Here is an 11,250-nt window from a genome sequence, read left to right on the forward strand (position 1 = left end):
TCAGCCTCACCAAAACCACATATCTGAGCTAAGGATGCGTCAACAATCCTCCAAAAGAAGGTAGCAGCACTTTTCAAAGCAGGTAAAAGAATAAGTGTTTACAATACGAGGCTATTCTGCAAGTCACTGCAGGAACAGTTTCTGAAAGTGTTGTGATTAAATTAGATACTTAAAGAATATATCTTCTACAACTGGAGAGAACAGAAACCTATCCAAATATATATAATATTGCGATATATATATACCCTCTGTGTTATAAGTTACATCAGTCTTGAGAAAGTTTCTCAAAAATGATTCTGGCTCACGGTGCGCCCTGCGATCCCACGGATCCGTCTCTTGGCTTCAACAGTTTTGACGGAACAGACTCGGGGACGCCCCTTCTTCCAGCCTCCCATCACCCTGCAACCTGTTTTCCAGACACAACCTCCAGGACCATCTTCTCTGCCTTCCTCTGCATCCAGGACCAGCCCACACCGTTTCTCGTGCTTATTGCGACCAACCATGAGCTCCCAGATTCATCACAATTATTCCACCGAGGTGGGGGCCGCCGTCAACCGCCTGGTGGCTCTGCGTCTGCGGGCCTCCTACACCCCCCTCTCTCTCAGCTTTCCTTTCGACCGTGCCTTTGTGGCTCTGGAGGACGTGGGCCACTTGCTCGAGTTGGCGGAGGAGAAGCGGGAGGGTGCAGAGCGTCTCTTGATGCAAATCCAGAGAGTGGCCGCGCCCTCTTCCAGGATGTGCAGAAGCCGTGCCAAAATGAGTGGGGTAAAACCTTGGACGCCCTGGAAGCCGTCGTGGTCCTGGAGAAGAACTTGAACCAGGTCCTTTTGGATCTGCATGTCCTGGGTTCTCCCCGCGCAGACCCCCATCTCTGTGGCTTCCTGGAGAGCCACTTCCTAGATGAGGAGGTGAAACTCACCAAGAAGATAGCGACCACCTGACTCACCTCCGCAGGCTGGCCAGCCCCCAAGCTGGTCTGGGCGAGTATCTCTTCGAAAGGCTCAACCTCCAACATGACTAGGAGCCTCCCATCCCAGGGGCCTCCCTAACATTCCCCCTGGTGTCAGGGCTTCGACCTGAGCCCCTCCCTGCAGCCACTAAGGCTGCTTTTTAACCATCCTGGAGCCCTCACTCAAGCTGTGGACCAGATGGAAAGAATAAAGCTTTTAGCAGGAAAAAAAAAAAAAAAAGATTCTAGTCTTGCAAACTATTTGCATCAAGAAGTTTCTTTCTACACACTATATTATCCAAAATCTGTTCAGTGACTCAATGACCACATTTAGACCATTTGTTATCCTCAGTTGGAGAACGCACCAAACTCAAAGGAGAATATTAACCACCACCACCCCACCCCCTCCCCCGTCACCCCACCCCCCGGGTCTTAAAATCCCTCAAAATGCAGGTCAACTTCACAGATAACCAGGAAGGCCTTGGTTACCCTGGAATCAGAAGGAGGAGGATTCTTGGAACTGAACTTATTATTTCCTGGCAGACATCCCATCCGCACCCCCATCCATTGAATACAGGAGAAGATGGCATTCTGGAACTCTGTGGTGTTATACTGAAATGCCTGAAGCCAAAAGAACCAGCTGATTTTCTTCTTAAAGAAAACCAAAAGACCTTTCTGTATTGTACGTAAAACTGAACAATATCTCAGCTCTTGGAGTCCCTGAACATTCATGATTCTACTAATAGCTTTACTGGTGAAACTCATGTCTAATTCCTACAATTAACAAGAAACAATGAGTGATTCTTTCGAAGTTGATTCAAGGTCTTTCCTACCAGTCCTTGAACAAACAAGAAAACAGCATCAAGCAAGTAAGTATCTACAGCATTAGTGACATGTAAAAAGAGAATTTGTGAACAGGCTTAAAATAAGACTCATGACTATATGCAGTTCTCGTAAGACAACGAGATTGACATAGCTCTATGACACAGGTAGTTCAGCTTAGATTTTAGGAGGTCTTGTTCTGCAGGCAACATAAAAGGTGTGGTAAATTGCAAAAATGGCCTCAAATTCTTCTCCTCCGACCAAACGGTAGAATCTTCTTCACTCTTGAATCTGGGTAGGTCATGTGACCCTTTGGCCAATGTAATGAAAGCAGAAGCTTAAAAAGTGCTTTCACATTGGAGTTTGTCCTGTGCTGCTCCTTGAATTCTGCCACCATATGAACAAACCTGGACTCTTTTGCTAGAGGATGAAGGACATGTGAACCAATCCCCTCAGATAGACAGCCAACACACGAACTGATTTTATGATGAATTTGTAAAGCTGCAACAAAATACTTGTGTTCAACTATCATTATCTAGGTTGCTGGGAAAAAAATCTTCATTGTCTTGCTAAAAGGAAAGTTCTCTGATATTGACCCTGTTGGTATTCAAAAGAATAAGCTTCTTAATTTTTTTGTTTATTATTGAGTTTATTTTCATTAAACAGTGTATTAGTCTGCTAGGGCTTGCATAACGTAATACCACAGACTAGGTGGCTTAAACAACAGAAATTTATTTTCTCACGGTTCTGGAGGCTAGAAGTCCAAGATCAAGGTGCTGTCAGGGTTAGGTTTTGGCGAGACCTCTCCTTCTGGCTTGTAGATGGCCACTTTCTCACTGTGCCCTCACATGGTCTTTCCTCTGTGAGCAGGTGCAGAGAGAGAGAAGTGTCTGGTATCTCTTCCTCTCCTTTTAAGGACACCAGTCCTGTTGGATTAGGGCCCCAACCTTTCTGACCTCATTTAACCTTAATTACCTACTTAAAGTCTCTTTCTCCAAATACAGTCACATTGAGGGTTGGGGCTTCAAGATATGAATTTTGGGGAAGACAATTCATTCCGTAACAGTAATTTTTAAATTTCAATAACAATTATTTATAACAATATTTACTGATAACTTACCATGTGCCCTAATCTGTACTAAGTGGTTTATATATATTATCTCATTTGATATTCACAGGAACCTTCTGAGATAGGTATTCCCATTAAAGGTGAAATAACTGAGGCTTAGAAAAGTTACGACATTGCCCAAAGAGACACAAATGGTAAATGGTAGAGTTGGTCTTAATCTAGATCTGCCTAGCTCTAGAATCCAAGCTCTCAGCTACTAAGCCACACAGCTTCCATTTTAAATTGTTTTCATATACATTATTCAGATTGAAATACAAAAGAACAATAATCTCCTGGAGAATGAAAATACAAAGCTGTGTAAATGATTATGTAGACAAGTAGAACCAGCAAATCATGCTGAAAAAGCCTGAATTCTTGTTCAATTAAATCCAAACTCTTCAGTCTAGGATTTCAGATCTTCCAAAATTCACCCAACCCTACATTTCCAGTCACATCTCTCATTACACTTCACTATCATCACCACCACCACCATCCACCCTAGAAAGGCCCCTTGCATTCTGGTAATAGACTCTCTTTCTCATCACGTCCTATTCTCTCCCTTCTGCTTTCTCTGCCTTAAATGCCTCTCTCCTTCTTCATGTTTGTGCAAATCCAATGCTGCCTCTTCCAGGAAGCCTGTCTGATCTCTTTCTCCGTTAGACTCTTCAGCATTTTGAAATTGTATTAGAGTTAGAGTCTTCCTTATTTTTCTGTTTCTTATATATTTCTGGTTCCCTCATTAGATTTTGAATTTCAGGAAGGGGGGAAATTAGCAGTAAGTGTATTTGGAAGTCATTTAACCTTCTAAGTCTCAATTTCCTCCTCTGTAAAATGGAGATAATAATACTGCCAGTAAAATGCAGCCTCAGGGTAAAACTCAGGTTAAGAGTGTGGCTGTAAGACCCTTTGTTAAACCTCAGAAATATTTAAGTAGGTGCCTCATAGATGCCCTCAGATGGAACAGAGGACTGCTGAGAATCTTAAGAGTATTGCTTCCACAACACTCTGTGTCTCAGCACAAGGTAGGAGGGGATTTGTAAGCGTGGTTTTCATCTAAAGGAGCAGATCATAACTTGATACACAAGTTATGTAGGAGCACAAGTTATGTAGGATGTACGTAGGAAGCCTACAAAGTTTTTAAAAACTTGGACTAAATGGCTCAAAGACAGTTCATAATGAAAAGAGACCTCTAGGCAGAAATCAAGCTGAGAATGCTAATCAGATGCAGACATATGCCATTTCTTACGGAAAAGGAAATGTGACTCAGAGGGTTGACCCAGAACCCAGAAGGCAGAACCAAGAGCCACAGAGAACCACTTTCAAGGAGTGGAACTGAGCCCTAATTAAAGAACTTTTCTGTTCCCAGAGTCAGCGGAAATGGTGACATGTGCCCAGCTTGATTTCAAAATTGCTATGGATCAGTAATAGCTACATGCCTCCTTCCTTCCCCTTTTTGAACACAGTTGTCCATCCCTCTTCTTCCATCATTATATGCTAGATATGGAAGTGTCAGAAAACTTGTCTTTTTTGTTTACAGGGCTCTGCTCCTAAGGAACCACACCAAAGAATACAGCCACAGCTTGTCTTAGCTCAGGATGCTATAACAAAATACCATAAATTAGGTGGCTTATCAACAACAGAAGTTTATTTCTCACAGTCCCAGAGGCTGAAAGTCCAAGATTATGGTGCCAGCATGGTTGGTTCTGGTGAGAGCCCTCTTCTGGGTGGCAGACAGCTGACTTCTCATTGTATCCTCACATGGCAGAAGAAGAATGAGCTAGCTCTCTAGCCTCTTCTTATAAACGCACTAATCCCATTCATGAGGGCTCCAGCCTCATAACTTAATTACCTCCCAAATGCCCCACCTCCAAATACCATCATGTTGGTGATTAGCTTTCAACATAGAAATTTGGGAGGGCACACAAACATGCAGTCCATAATACACCTGAACCTAGTCAGATAAAGAAATACTAAAATTTGAACCCATGCTGTAGTAAGATGAGACCTTTGAGGGAGAGCTGACTGTATTCTGTATGTGGGAAAGATGTGAATTTGTTCCAGAGGGTTGACTGTAGTAGACAGTTTTCAAATATGGTCACCATCAATTCCTTCCCTCCATGTGTGTATATGCCACATCTCACCAAGAGGTAGCATTAATTTCCCCTCCCCTTGAATCTGGGCTGATCTTGTGCCTATTTTCACCTGGAGAATATGGAGAAGTGATTTTGGGCGACTTACAAGCCCAAACCTTAAAAGAACTGCCTACTCTTGCTTTCTTCACGTGAAACAAAGGAACCGTGATGTAAAAAGCTCAAACACATGGAGAGGCCGAATTGACGAAAAGCAAGGTCAATAAACCCAGCTGAGCTCCAAGCCAAGAGCTAGCATCAAAGGAGAAGACATCTTAGATAATCTAGCCCATTTGAACCTTTAGATGCCTACAGCCCTGATCTTCATCACATGGAGCAGAAGAATCAGCCAGCTGATCTTAGTTAAGCCAAAGACTCATGAGTGATAAAATGTTTGTTTTGTTTTTTTAGGGCACTAAGGTGGTTTGTTATGCAGCAATAAATAACTGAAATAATTCTCAAGTGACAAAAAATATGAACATAGTACATGATGATAATGTAGAAAATGAAGTCAGGTTATATGACTGGAAACACTGTACAGATCATCTATTTTAGACCAATGTGTTTTCACTCCAGGAGAGAAAATGTAGGCCACACAGTGAGTTCATGAAGAGACAATTCTAGAACCCATCTCTCTTACCTTACCAATCTGTTGAGGCCTTCAAGCAAAATTACTGAACAGACCTGTGTACTCTAAATAAATCACAGTTACATTTCAGAATTACTCTTGAATGTGATATAAAATCCTGTCTTATTCTTTTGAAAAAAATCATGGGCAGCAATTTCTTAGATGTCAAGGTAGAGTTTCTGAGAAGACATTTCTATGACTATGTGGTGTGTATGAAGTAATATTTGGCAAATTTATTCAGACGAATGATTTAGAGAATGTCTCTCTTCATATAAAACTTCAGAAGAGAAAAGGCTGATGGAGGAGAAAAAATATTCACTAAAAAAAAATTTTATAAAGAACAGGAAAGATCTGGCTATTGCTCATAGTCATTTTTCAGGTGGCAAGGAGATCTGGAGACCATATGTTGCTATTTAAGGTGAGGAGAATGCTTATGGAAAGTGAAGTCTTAAAACAGCTATACTGTGAATAGCAACTCAAATTAAAGCTACCCAAATAGAAGTCTCTAAAAAATCATTCTGTTACCCTTTCAAGGACCCTGAAACAGGTATTCTTTTTTCAAAATTTGTTGATGATTAATTCTCAAGCAGGTTTACAAGCATGACTTCACCTGCTCATCTTTGATTTCTCTGACAACTGTCTTATTCTTTGGAATCATAAACCACAGGATTTATAGTCTTTTAGATTGAATTGTTGTATTTTAAAATGAACACATATTAAAATCTTTGGAGAAAAAACATTTGGCAACAAAAGTATGATTTTATTTTAAATGTTGAACAAATGAGACATAAAAGGGGGAAAAGTGACCTTTTCACTGCCATACCACTGCAAGTTCTTAAAGAAACTTAACAAAATTCAATATTTTCAGTTTGACACCATGTGTCATATTATATAAGTATCCAATTACTTCCTCAGTGTTGCCAGCCAAAATATCAAAATTTAGGGGAAAAATATAAATGTTTAAAAGGATGATATATCTATATTTTGGTAATTATATTACCATTATTTGCACCAGCATAGAAGGACTACGGGCTTTGAACAAATTCCATTTTTTGTGTTGGTCCCTTGCCTTGAAAAAGAAGTAAATATTTGGTGTTAATTGCTAATTGAGCTAAAATTCAGTCTCGATTCACCACTTTAAATGATCTTGAAAGACCACCTCCTTCATTCTTCACAAGCCTTCATGAGTTGTGTTTTAGAATTTTTAATTTTCTTGGTTTCTGGATTTTAGAATCTCTATTCACATGAGACCTACTTATAAAACTCTCTATACCTTTTCTCTTTACAAAAATTCAATAAACTTGTAACTAGGACATTGCGCCTTTACAATACGTCACCAACATTTTTATCACCATGAAAGGGGGCATGGTTTCCCAACGACAACTTAAAGTTTAATTGTGATTTTTCTCAGCAAAAGGTGAGAACACTGAATATCTAATAAACAAGATATTTGGATACAGAACACTAACTCTTTCAAATCAACATTCTTACAAATTAAAAGATTAATCTGATGTTTGGATGAACTTTTCTCTGAAATATGTGGGGATTAAACAAAAGGGAAAAGAATTAAATAAAAGCATTTTAGGTTTTGTTAACTATTTTGACAGCTATTTAAGACACTATCATATCTATTGACATCACAATATCTATTGTGATGTCACAATATCTATTCTCAGGAAGAAAATATCTCCTTCAACATATTTTTTTAAAATATGCATTAATATCAAAGTAACAAATTTTCTTAATGACAGTTTTATTATTAAAATTTCTTTAAAGAAATTATACTGATAACCAACTTTTGTAAGTCCTACTGTTTACATTTCTATGATCTTTTCAAAATGTAGATACTGTTTTTACATAAACTTAATCTTTATTGATGAAAATTACCTTTCAATTTTTTTTACTTAAAATTCTTTTGTGTATATATATATACAAAATTCATATATGTGTGTGTGTCTATATATACATAGACACACACAAAGTTTTCATAATTATCATTTCTAATCATTGCAAAAGAATCCATTAAGTTAATAGAACATAAATTGTTTAATTTTCCCTTTTTTTGATGTAGGTTTTATTTCTATAATGAATAGAGAAGTTAAGATAATCTCTCTAAACATAGTTCATTTATTCTTTGGAATTATTTCTGAAGAACAAATTCTCAGATTTATGCTTACTGGGTAAATAAAGTCTAAAATTTCTGTGGCTTATTATTTATTGCCAAATTGCTCTTCAAAAAGATTGAACCAATTTATAGAGCCTCCAGGAAATGGTGATTTGTCAGTTTCTCCAAAGTTTTATCAATGTTGAATTTTTTAATTTTTTAATTTTTCTTTATATTATTCTTAGCTTGCTTTCCTTTCACTAATTTTTAAATGTTAAATAAATATTTCTATATTGTTTTATGCAATCTTTCTCTACTATCACAACCATTATCTATTTTTCCATTGAAGACAGTGCTTTCTATAAAAATATTTTTCTTGAATAAATATTTCTTGAAAAATAAAAATATTTTCTTGGTATTAGGCTTTAATCAGTCATTTATTATATATATTTGTCATTTTGTTTCTTTTGCTTTCATTGCACAAAAGGTTTTATCTGTGCACCTAAAAGGAAAAAGAATCTCATATTAGGATAAGAACACTCTTCTAATTTTTTATGAATTTTCTTTAAATATTTACCACTCTAATCTAATGGGTGGCCTATTAAACAATGATTTAACACAGATGTTAACTAACCTAGTTCTCACCAGGCAATTCTGTCAACTATGTTAGAGCAGTAGTCTCTAGTAGATAAGTTCCTGATTGCAGGACAAACTGTGTGTAATATTGGGATGGGAAAGGGGAAGAGAATATTCACGTTATATAGCAATGGACTTCTCATTGTAGCTCTTCTCATTGTATCTCTTATACATCTTTTATTCTTATACACCTTTTATTTTTTTTTTGTACATCAGTCTGGATAGTTTCTTCTGACATCTTCCAGTTCACTAATTCTCTCATCAGCTGTCACTAAGTTGCTATTAAATCCATCTATAAAGTTCTTTTTTTCATGTTTAGAATTTCTATTTTGCTCTTTTTTATATTTTCCAGCCTTTCTGTCAAAGTTCTTGATCTTGTCTTTTATTTATATTAAGCATAATTAGGACAGTTACTTTAAAATATGTGTATTAGCTCCATTATATAAATCCCCTGTGAGTCCATTGCTATTGTCTCTTGTTTCTCTTGGTTTTCAGTCACATTGTCTTGCCTCCTGTGTGTCTAGCAGTTATCTGTGATTGAGTTCCTGACATTATATATGGAAAATACTGTAAAAATTATTTAAAGTTTAGAATGTTCTCTTCCTCCAGAGAGGATTTTACGTTTGCCTCAGGCATAAGGCTACAGACAATGGCAGTACCTAATCACATTAATCCAATCAGGAATTGAAATTATTAAAAGTGGAGCTTCGTTCTCTATGAGAATTGCTGTATTTCTGACTCAACCTTAGTCTGTTTGTTTGTTTGTAAGGAAGATCAGCCCTGAGCTAACATCCGATGCCAATCCTCCTCTTTTTTGCTGAGGAAGATTGGCCCTGGGCTAACATCCGTGCCCATCTTCTTCTACTTTATATGTGACACCACCACAGCATGGCTTGACAAGCGGTGCATCAGTGCACACCCGGGATCCAAACCTGGGAACCCCGGGGCTGCCAAAGAGGAGCGTGCACACTTAACCGATACACCACTGGGCTGGCCCTCAACCTTAGTCCTATGCTGTAGCTCTTTAGAGTCCTAACTCAAAGTTTGGGGGACATTCACCAGGGTTCCCTCTTAGTAGACGTGGACTCCAATTGTCCCACTAACCCCCAACACTGTCAAATCTCAGCTTAGCCTCTCAGCTGTCCCGTCTGGAATCCATTAATCCTATAGGGGGAGGCAATGCATTCCCCAATGCTGGGCTCAGCTCTCTGAATTTCCTTCTCCTGGATCTTGGCCCATAATTCTCTTCTGCCTCGTAATCTCTCCCTTGCTTTCAAGCATACTTTGTTCATATATTTCCCCAGATTTTCTAGTTATTCTTAATAAAATAGTCTATTTGGCATTACTGAATGTAGCATCACCAATCTTTTCCTAATTATCTTATCCATTTAATGTATTTTAATTTTATGTTTGATTTCCTTATAATTTCAGTGCTGCAATTTTTTGTCTTCCTTCTAATTCCAGGAATATGCTTAAAGTTATACATGAAAGGAAGGACTTTCTCATCATTCAGTTATTTTTTCCTCAAGGTTCTGTGTGTTTTCTTTCTGCCTCATTAGTCATAGGTTTTATACATCCCTGATTTCAGATTGTAAATTCTCTATTTGGGGGGAGGGGAGGGAGAAAGAGGGTCTGGGCTCTTGTTATTTTGTAGTCCTTTTGAGCTACAAATTTTTCATTGATTGGGACACACCTTTTTAGTACTCTTGCTTTGAATTTATCTGGCTCATTTATTATGTGATCATAAAATGGATGTATTCTGTGATTTGGTCTTGATAGAATACACAGCTTTAATCTTTCCTTACTTCTGTCTTTATACCTTCTGTTTGAATTTCCTTTATCTGACCCTTCTCAATTTTAGAAATATCTCGTGAGTTTTCTAGTCCAGTCCAAACTCTACTCTCGAGGAGGTGAGGTATAATTCCCCACTCCTTAAATGTGAGCTGTGCATACTATATCCCTTCCAAAGATTACAGTATAGATAAGGGGGCAAAAAGAGTAACTTTACTGTGGGCAAATCTGACAAACACTGCCTCAGCCAGGGGATCAAGGTTAACATCAACAATAACTCATGTTGATAGTATGTACTATCAACATGATATAATGAAAATGGCACTTTACATCTGTGGTCTTCCTCCAAAAACCCATAACACCAATCTAATCATGAGAAAAACATCAGGAAAAAAAACACAAGTGAAGGACATTCTACAAAATACCTGACCAGTATGCCTCAAAGCTGTCAAGTTCATCAAAAACAAGAAAATCTAAGAAACTGTCACAGCCAATAGAAGCCTCAGGAGACATGACAATTAAATGTGATATCCTAGGTGGATTCTTGAAACAAAAAAGGGACATAAGGAAAAATCTAAGAAGATCTGAATAACTTATGGACTTTAGTTAATAATAATGTGTCACTGTTGGTTCATTGATTGTGACAACTGTATCATACTAATGTAAGATGTTAATAATAGGGGAAAATGGGTGTGGAGTATATGGGAGCTCTCTGAACTCTCTTCACAATTCTCTAAATCTAAAACTATTCTAAAATAAAAATGTTTATTTTTAAAAACTCTTATCTTATATCCAATTTAAAATTTATTCATCCAACCCAACTTCCCAACCTCAAGCACCAGTCTCTCTCCCCCAAGGAAAGGGACTCCAAGAAAATCATGTCAAGTTCCCCTATGTGTGATGTCCCTGTGGCAATGGTTCCAAATCCTCCCATCACCTGGCTTAATGTACCCATGGATAAAGACTCTGCTCTACAAGGGCCAGAGAGAAGAAATTCCACAAAACTCTCTACTACAAAATCCTTATGGGTAACCTTCTTTCTCTCTCCAATGAATTTTGATAAATGGGTCCAGCATACCTCTT

At 38.0% G+C, this 11,250-nt stretch overlaps 1 pseudogene; it reads left to right on the forward strand.

Annotated features, from left to right (window-relative positions):
* Positions 1-501: 501 nt before the first annotated feature.
* LOC101404910 (ferritin light chain pseudogene) lies at positions 502-1,021 on the forward strand (annotated as a pseudogene).
* Positions 1,022-11,250: the final 10,229 nt, after the last annotated feature.

This window comes from Ceratotherium simum, chromosome 17 (assembly GCF_057802395.1).
Source record: "Ceratotherium simum simum isolate JZ-2026a chromosome 17, ASM5780239v1, whole genome shotgun sequence".
Taxonomy (NCBI): Eukaryota; Metazoa; Chordata; class Mammalia; order Perissodactyla; family Rhinocerotidae; genus Ceratotherium; species Ceratotherium simum.